The following is a 9,854-nucleotide window of genomic DNA, read 5'->3' as shown; positions in this document are numbered from 1 at the left end:
GTGTGTGTGTGTGTGTGTGTGTGTGTGTGTGTGTGTGTGTTAGGGGTGCAACGATACAGGAAATTCACGATTCGGTTCGATACTTTAGTCTCACAGTCCGATATTTTTTCGATACAAAAAAGAGAAATTTCCATGCCCCTTTTAACTTGTAATTTATTTAAATTAATAATGAACATTTGTTTAACCTCAAAAGTACAGTTTTTAAATTAAATGTTGCTGAAAGAGCAAGTTTCTCTGTGGATCTGCCCTCAAAAATGCAGACTAGGTGGAGTAGTCGAACACAGATCCACTGATCCTTCAACACAGAGCATCTTCAGAAGACAAGTTGATAAAGTAAATTTTAAAAATCTTTATTGTTTGATACATGATGTGTATTGAACCTAAAGCACTGTTAGATACCGTTTGATATGGGTACATGTATTGTTGCACAATGGGCAGCATTATATATATACATGTATATAATATTTACAAACAGACTTCTCTCTTTTACATTTAGGGTTAATTTCTTAAATACACTGCCTCCCAGACCTCCCTGCCCAGACAGTAGAGGTGGGATGCCACTCATTCTGTAGGGTGCTGGATTCTAAAACTACCTTCGTCTCACAGTCATGGTGACAAAACTATGTTTTTAGATGTTCTGATCAAACATAAATGTAATTTTGCACTTTGAGTTATCTTTGAACAACCCCACGATCCTCGGAGGAACCATGAGGAAAGCTGCACAATGGCTGTCAGTGGAGCTTAGGGTCACCTRCTGCCCCTTAAAATGAGGAACTGACCCATTTTCAAACAAACAAACAAACAATGAATCACACTGTTCCATATTTTTTGAATCAGTGCAAATTTCTTCTTCTCCATCTTCTGTCACTTATCTATGGTCCGGTCACAGAGGCAACAGGTCCAGGTGAAAAACCCAGCAACATTTTCCAGCTCATCCTGGGGGAACAGTTTTGATTACCGTCGTTAAACTTGTTTGCCCACCATAAGGCTGAGTTTACCTGTAGCTCCTCAGACTGAAGAAGTCTCTTGGAGAAGAAACAAGAAGAGACAAAAAAAGTTTCATCAAAGAAGAACTTGTCCAGAGGACCTTCTCAAGTCCTTTTCAGATATAAACTAATTCATTTGCATCCATCCATTTTCTGTAMACGTTTCTTCCTTTCAGGGTCATGGGGGTCACTGGTGCCCATATCCAACAGTTAGGCCCTCAGAGTTTTTTTTAATCAGCCTGTCCCTCTCACCTGTTATCAGTTCAGGTGTTTCCAACAGCTCATCAGCCATCAGCTCATCAGGGTCTCATGATTTGAGAGGTTTGCTCTTTGGTTTCCTGTTTCTCCTTCCTGTTCTTGGTGACCACAGCAGCCTTTTGTTTTGCCTTTTATGAAAAACGTTTATATGTTTTTAAGCTTTTTGTGCTGAGTCTGCACTCTGAATTGGCTCCATCTTAAAACAGTGACCGATTATAATTAGCAGTTCTTAACATGCTTAATTAAACGATTAACTGTATTTAATCCTTTCAGTTTTAGTAAAGGTGAAGTTTAAAATACTATTTACTTATACATACCTGCACTTTAAACAATGAAACTATGTTTTTCTAATTTTTTTTTCACTTTGTACATCTTTTGTAAAATGTTTTTGTTGCCATTTTTTGAAAAAGGTTCACATTTTATTCTTAGATATTTCATTCCTTAAAGTGTTAACCCTAAAGATGTTGACTTTAATATAATGCCCTGTACGCRTGTGAAAGGCAACAATGTAAAATTACCATATTCCAAGCAAGTGTATGCAGAACATCACCTCTGTGCCCTCAGTTGCTTCAGTCTACTCATTATTCCCTTTTTCACAAAAACCAGAATCCTCTCAAGGAACCATGTTTTCATGTCTGTTTCTCTCTGTCCCCCTCAGGCACTTTGATGCAGCCTGTAAACCCCTCAGCTTTCATTTAGTATTAAAACATTTGGTAAAATTGATCCAGTCTATCTTTAAATAATATAAAAACTGTTTTTTAGTTGAAATTCAAATTGACTGTGAGTGGAATGCATGAAAGAGCTGCGGAATTAAAATTCCCAGTTAACTAACAGAAGGAGCAGTGCTGCCCACACTAATGGGCAACAGAAATGAAAATAAATAAATAAAGAAGGAAAAAGCAACAGAAAGATGCTGCAGGTGGGATTTCACCAAGAAAACAGCATCRTTTTTGAAACTGCTCTGACTGGGCTGTTTGGTGCTTGTTGAAATTCAGTCAAACTGAGTTGTTGCTTTTTTCCCCCTTTTTTAAGGACTGCAGGTGCATCTGTGTAAAGTCTGGAGAACTGATTTGACTGCAATTAGACAGCTGTACTGTAAGTTTTTCTCCCCCCTCTGTGTTTCATGAATGTGAATTCCTAAAATCAGTCAAAAAGCCACTCGCTGTGCAAATCAAGCCTGCAGCGTGGAGGGGTGTAAACCCACCGATGTGGAAGTGATTCCTCACATTCTCGGTGACATTAAGAAAATGGATTTTGTTTTTGTCTCATTAGTGTGCACAGGTGCACATCTCCTCATCAGCCTCTGGTCGATTGTTTCTTTCTCTCTGACTGCAGCTAGAGAGAATGATGTTCAAAAACGCTGCCTTCCACTTGTCTCCCTGTGTTCACTCATCATGTGTGATGAGCAGCACCATCTTGTGGATTTCTCCTGCAAATGTCATCTTATGAGACTCATAATCACTAACATAAATGTGCATGAGTGAGCATAAAAAAATTAAGCTAAAAAAACATAGATGTATCTTTGTTCTGTTTCAAAACTCCAGGAGTGTAGGAGCATTTTTRCACCAGATGGGGGCAGCACTGTGCTGAACAGCAGGTCTTTTTTTCTAACAAGCTCCACCTATTTTTAAAACAGTCAGGAACATGCTACAAGTTTTACAGCAAACATACAGCACAATAATAAAACACAAAACAAATTTTGAAGGCTGCATATTGTCTGCTGCCTTGCATAAAACATGTTTTGAACWAAATTTTTACGAAACTTTTTCAGTTTTTTTTATGCTTACTCATATCAACACCTTTTTTTTCCAAGTCTGTCAAGAATCTCAAAAGATGTCACATGGTACACTTTTTGTTTCTCTAAAAACTTAGGGCAATTATTTCAGGTAGGCGTTATGTGTYATTTTTGTTATTAAACCAATTAGMTGTGGTGGCCATGTTGAATCTGGCTGAATAAAAATAAACCAAACATAGAGTAATTTTTTATATTTTTAGCGATCATTTTCCAGGCTGGTTAGGGATGTTTTAACCAAGCCATATTGTTACACATTATTTCACATGTATGGCGTTCAACTTTCATGCAGCTAGCACTTTCTTTTCTCAATTTATGACTAAAATTAATCTTAAAAAACATGTTGCTTCCTGCCTGACTCGATCAAGCTACTCCCCCAACCTCCTCAAACCAAGTAGTGGTCTCTGCACACGAGTGCGGACGAGGGTCACAAGGAAAGGTGATTCTAAAGCGACACACCTGATTTGATGGACTTTGTTAAAGGGACACACCTGAATGAACAAGAACAAAAGGGGCGTTACTGTACGGCACCACTTTTTCTGGAGAACCCTACTTGGGTCACATTTCTCCTGGTTAACCTTAGTGTTGGGGTCAGGGTCAGGCTGTAAAGRRWYAAGCAGGRTCTAAGGATACAGTCATGTAGGCCTTGTAGCCCACAGTGTTTATGCTTTAGACACGCCCACTTTGACTCCGCAGATAACCCTTTCTCCCTCAAACCCCACTGTCAATCCAACCAATCACGTCTCCTGGGCCATCTCCGCCCACATCGAAACCTCCGCCAATCACGAGTCGGGCCGTCTCTGCACACAGGACAAAACCTACTGCAGAGACCCCTTACTCAGCCGGAGGAGGAGCTGATCCCAAAAGGCGATTCTAGGCCCAACTGGTCGTTTTTACTCCCCTGCCTGGCTGCCTCAGGACACTGCAGGATTTGTCAAACATGCATGAATGAGTCAAAGCAAGACTCTGGGCACATTTTTGATGAGAGGATAACATTATAACATGATRTGAAGCTCAAAAACGTTGATTTTATATGATATTGCCCCTTTAAATCCAAACAAGGCACTTCACACCCCGCCAACCTCCAGACAGGTTCATGCCAGTTTGATATATGGGTTTACAACTATGTAGCAGCACAGAAACTTTGTATTTACTAATTAATTAAAAGATGTCAACAAGGGAAGACTTGTCCATCCAGTCTTGTCGAGCCAGAGTCTGACCCAGAGCCAGAGGAGAATGAAGATCACCAAATTGTAGTCAGTAAGACCAGACCTTATTTAGCAATTTTGTTGCAAATACTGTGATATAATAGTTCCGAAAACGTCATAGAAAATAAATTAAAAATAAATAAATAAATAAATTGTTTCATGACTTGAAATTATTAAAATTCTATGATTTGGTTGATTATTTTACTGTTAATGTACAGAGCTCATAAAGATGCCTTACCTTCCAACATTCAGGTAAATTTTGTTAAAAGAGGGAGCTGTGATTCTCTTAAAGGAATTGAAATGTTTGTGAAACCCTGGTTTCGTACGAGCCTGAAGGACTGATCCACTTTAATCCAGGGAATAAGATTGTGGAACAGCATAGAAGATGAGGTTAAAAATGCCAGAACCTTGTATATTTTGAATAGAATGTTAAAAAATAGTATTCTGAAGAAATATGGAGAATTATAAGTGAATTCATGCTAATTGTTGTTCGATTTGGTTTCTTAATTTTTGTTTTAATTCATTTTTAAGTGTTTTAAGTTGTTTTGAATTTTTATTGTATTTTACTTTTCTTTTGAACACATTTTGGGTATAAAAGTGGCAGATATCATAAGATTTATTCTTCTTCTGCTGCCTTTCATTTCATTTGATTTCATTTTGATTGTGTTTTTTTGAACTTTGTTAATTTTGTATTACAAATGAAACGAATAAACTTCTACTACTACTACTACTACTACTACTACTACTACTACTACTACCTCTAGTAATAATTTTTTGTTTCACCAACATATGTTGGTTTATAAGACATTTAACTGATGTGGCAAACCAATAAATATGGAGCTATAGAAGTTAAAATGCAGAGATTAGAGCTGGGCCAAGACTTTTGCACAGTACTGTGTTTGATATTAAAAGGTTGAACCTCATGGAGCCAAATAATGGACTCGGATTGTCAGTGGCTGTGAAGTCCCCTTTCATTGTCAAGGGCTGAACGCTAAAACACAGCTCTACAGTCTGCAGAAACACACAGCTACATCACTCTGAATACAAGGAAAACAAAATGCAGACAGCTTTCATTATTGCAATATCCATTTATTGTTCTTGTCACACAAATCATTACAAAACAGAAGGTTTGCTGCAGCCTGATCAAAGGGAGCGTGGTCCTCCCTCAGAGCTGCAGATCTGAAGGAGAAACAGTGCCTTTTTTATTCACATATCAGTCAACTGCCACGTGTTTGTTCTTTGATTTCCAACAACTTACCAAAGACTTTRCCGGAGCATAAAGCTGTGCAGCTGACAGCTGAACAAAAGGAAAAAATCTGACTCTTCATGAAGGGTGTTTTTCTTCTGGCATTCACACGTTTGAACCTCATTTGTGCATTTACGGCGCCGATGCAGCGCTCACAGTGACTGACTGCATCAGCAAAGACTCTCTGAGATTCCACACAGCGGCGCAGTTTCCACGTTTAATTAGAGTAACATGGCATCACTTTCTGAGGAATTCTTACATTTCTTCGTTGAGTGTGAGTTAAGGCATTTCTGCTTCACTGGAACATGACAGTTTGAAGCGTGGAACAAAAAGATGTCATGCAACATTTGACTCAACTCTGCAAACGTGGCACAAAATGTCACAGACTTAATGTTTAGTACACGATGTGGAGCTGGTGTGGGATAACAGAGCCTGAGATTCAGTGGGGAAATATGTGAGGGGAATTCAGCAGAGCTGTATCAAAAACAGAATTGATTATTTTATAAAGAATTCAAAAGAAGCAGATATTTTAAGTAACCAAAAAGATGAGGACAAAGCACAAAATGAATGTTYCAAGAACATCATTAAATTCAGATTTTATGACATTTTGTTCACTTATAATACAAGTGAAGGTGGTTGTTACCTTTAAAAAAGATAAGAAGAAGAATTTAATTTGCATACTTTTTGTGCCTTTTATGCCTCAAACCACACTTTTTAAAAAAATTTTTGGGCGTTCATTGTAATCAGGCTCTAATTTTCAGCATATTTTAAACTAATTAAAAGAAAAGCCAGGTCTCATGGGTCATTTGGACCCAAGGGCAGCAGACTGTTAAACAAAAGGTTCAATCTATAATTCAACTTTTATCTGATGGTGTAAAACAAAAATAAGTTATGTTAGGTTCAAATGAATATGATTAAATTCAGTTTTACGTAATCTTTTTCCTTTTCAGTTCTTCTGGCATAGTGTACATAACAGATTACTTTCATGAYGTTTTTTGTTGATTCCCTGGCATTGGATGATAACTACTTCTAAAATAAATAAAATCAGACAGAATGTGCATGRTTTTAGTGAGGTCAGGGATTTTTGAACATGCACAACTGTCTGTAGTTCGTGGGTGGAGCATTGGAGAGAGTACCCATGGTGCACTGGGGTGGCTGTTGTTGAGAGTTTGAAGCTTGGCCTCATGGCAAGAATACAACCCAATCTCACCCGCACCTGCAAGTAACTTATTGCATCACTCTTGATAAAGCGGCTGCTACATACACCCATCATCATACAACTGTATTGGGGCGGAGTCAGAGGGGTGGCCAGGGTGACAAGTGCCATCTCTAGCACCTGATTGGCCACTCCAGGTGCCACCCCCAAACAATTTATAAATKGGTGATGATCTTGGATTTTGTATTTGCATTTMGGTTTTGTTTAAGTTTGTTCTCTGATATCATCAGTGTATGTTTAAAAATGGCTGAATTATACCACTGTGTATAGTTAGCGTTAGCATTAGTGGTTAGCTTAAATTGGGTTTAGCATTGGCATGTGATCCTTCTTGGCTACACTACAACAAATTTCATCTCAATAAGTTCATCTTGGCCATCTTGAGTTTATGATTGATTAGCCTTTAGAATTTGGTAAAGATTGTTTATTGCTCTACACTGATATTCAGCTTTTTAAGTCTAACAATGGTTAAATAATTTGTACAAGAGGAAAAAAGTAGTGTTCACAACTCTAAAGTACAAAAAAGGGGGGGAGTATATGCAGAGACTGCAGGAAGGCTGCCTCCATCCTTAAAGACCCAACCCACACCCAACACAGACTATTCACACTTTTACCCCCATGGCTGGAGGTACAGAAGTGAGAAATGTAGAACCTCCGATTTAAGAACTCCTTCTTCCCAAGTGCCATCAGGCTCAGAAATGTTTCTTTCACTTGACTGTTACCTCTTGCACATTTGTACCTTTTTTGACGTATTTGATTTTCAATTTGGCACATTATACCTTTTGGTACTCTTGGTTTTCTCWTGTTTGCAAATTAATTTTGGTTTGTCTCCTCTGGTATTCATCGTTGACAGCAAAGTAAGAATTTCATAGCTGAGGGAATTATGTTTCTGCTTGTGAATATGACAATATACACTTTTGGATTTTAAGTAAGAAGCTCTTGTCTCATTGTTTTCAGGCCAGCTGGATGAGGAAGCATGGATGAGTGGTCAAAGTTCTATACAAAAAAACAACTATTTCATCCTGTGAACCTCGTGATTTTGAATGGTGTTTTCTTCTTCACAGCACAGTTAAAACTGATGCAAGAATCCTGCAGATTCTGAYAAGATCCTTAAAAACAACCTGACACAGACATGATCAAAGTTTTGATTTAACTGAAYCCTAACACAACCAGAGAGACTTGTGCCAATCCAGTGAGTTTGCAGGACAGAGTGTCTGAGAAATGGACAAYAACAGGGAAATCCTATTAGGCAGTTAGGAGTATAGCAGCATCATTATTGCCTTCACAAAACATTTGACACAATCCAGCCACATTCATCCCGTGTGARGTGGGTATAACAGACCAACATGGTCCCTCAATGCAAATAACTATGAAGTCCTCATGTGAAGTTACCCATTGAAGAAAAGGTGTCAAATTAATAAYTTTGAAATGTTTTAGGTTGGAGATGTTTTTAAGATGGCATTGGCACCATTCCACTTCGGTCCACTCAGACCCGGCTTTAGCTCCTCAGTCCAGCCAGAATCAAACTCTTTTCTTCCAAACAAAGGTCATCCAGAGTTGCTACTGCTCACAGCTTTTCCACACAACCTGACTTCAAACATCCAAGCTATGTCTTTAAAGTAGCAGGCTACTAATAAACAGATGCAAACCTCAATGATTCCAGCTGCTTTGTGTAAATGAAAAAAAAAACAAACAAACATTAAAACAAGTGTTTTACTTAATACTGCTTAACTMACATTTAACTTTTATTGTTGTTTCCCTGTTTCTGTGACTTTCATACGTCATCCACTTTTATTCACTTTTTTATATTTGAGGGTTGCAGTGAGCTGGTGCCTTCCTTCAACAATGTGGGAGGCTGAGGACACCCTGGACAGATTGCAAGTTCATCAAAGGGTCAAAGACAAACTACCATTCCCTACTCAAAATGCAAGTTTTGGTCTTAAGGTCCTGTCAAACTTTGGCATTTTTAGTTAACTTATGCCAATTTATGACCTTTTTATGTCTAAATTTCTAATATATGTTTGATCAATCTGTTAGCATTACAGTGTGTAAATGTCTAAAAGAGGTTTCCAGTGGATTTTGTTAATTCCATCTTCAACGTAGATGTCTTTAAAATTTTCRCAAGTTGGCATAAGTTGTCTAAAACATTATAGTGTGACAGGGCCYGTGAGAAGGAATATGCATGGAGCATAGTTAGGCTGGGAGGCGAACCTCCAACCCTCTTACTGTCRTAATTAATCGATACATTACCTGCACCGTCATTCAACCCTTATATTTTTAATGCAGCTACTTTTTTTTAGCAAGACTACATTTTGTCTCCCTTTTAGCTTTATGTTACCTTTAAGTTTTAGATTTGCACTTTTATAAGATCTAAATGAAACCTGATTTCCAATAAAAACAAAACAAAAACAAACTAACAATTATTCTCATTGTATTTCTGAGGCTTTTTGTCAGAGACTGAACCACTAAGATAGTGACGTTTTGGACCAGCAGTCCCTGATTTTATAACCGCAATGATTGGCTGATTACAGTTCATATTAGACAGCAGTTGTTTACTGATTTTGATATTTTTTCAGTGGTTTGCTCACACACTAAATATGCTGCTCCCTCTAAACTGCATCTCCAACAACAACGTCTAACTTTACATGATGGTTAAAAAAAGTCTTATAAAACTATAAATGTCCAGCTCTAACATGAGATTTTAACACTGAAAAGCCCTGCAGTTCATAAAGTTGCGATGGAACAGTCTGATTTGAACTGCAGCTTTAGTGAGTCAACTGGAGATTTTCTTTAACCCCTCCAGTGTTGGTTCTGGTTAATTTAGCACCAACAAACATTATTACATGAGTTTTTCCCCATCTCTTCACTGTGCTAAATGTGTAAATGTTTATAAAACAAAAACAAAACCGAACAAAAAAAACATGATATTTACAGTATCATACAAACAAAAATCTGAATTAGAACATGAATTAGAGGAGAGGGATGATAAGAAGATAAAGAGATGTGTCTGAATGTGCATTTGTGTGCTTTTGGATATGTTCAGGTCCACACACATTTGTTTTCACTTCTTTCTTTTCCTTTTTTGTCCACGTATGTGTGTGTGTGTGTGTGTGTGTGTGTGTGTGTGTGTGTGTGTGTGTGTGTGTGTGTG

This window comes from Austrofundulus limnaeus, unplaced genomic scaffold (genome assembly GCF_001266775.1).
Source record: "Austrofundulus limnaeus strain Quisiro unplaced genomic scaffold, Austrofundulus_limnaeus-1.0 Scaffold1828, whole genome shotgun sequence".
Taxonomy (NCBI): domain Eukaryota; kingdom Metazoa; phylum Chordata; class Actinopteri; order Cyprinodontiformes; family Rivulidae; genus Austrofundulus; species Austrofundulus limnaeus.
This window is presented reverse-complemented; position numbering follows the sequence as displayed.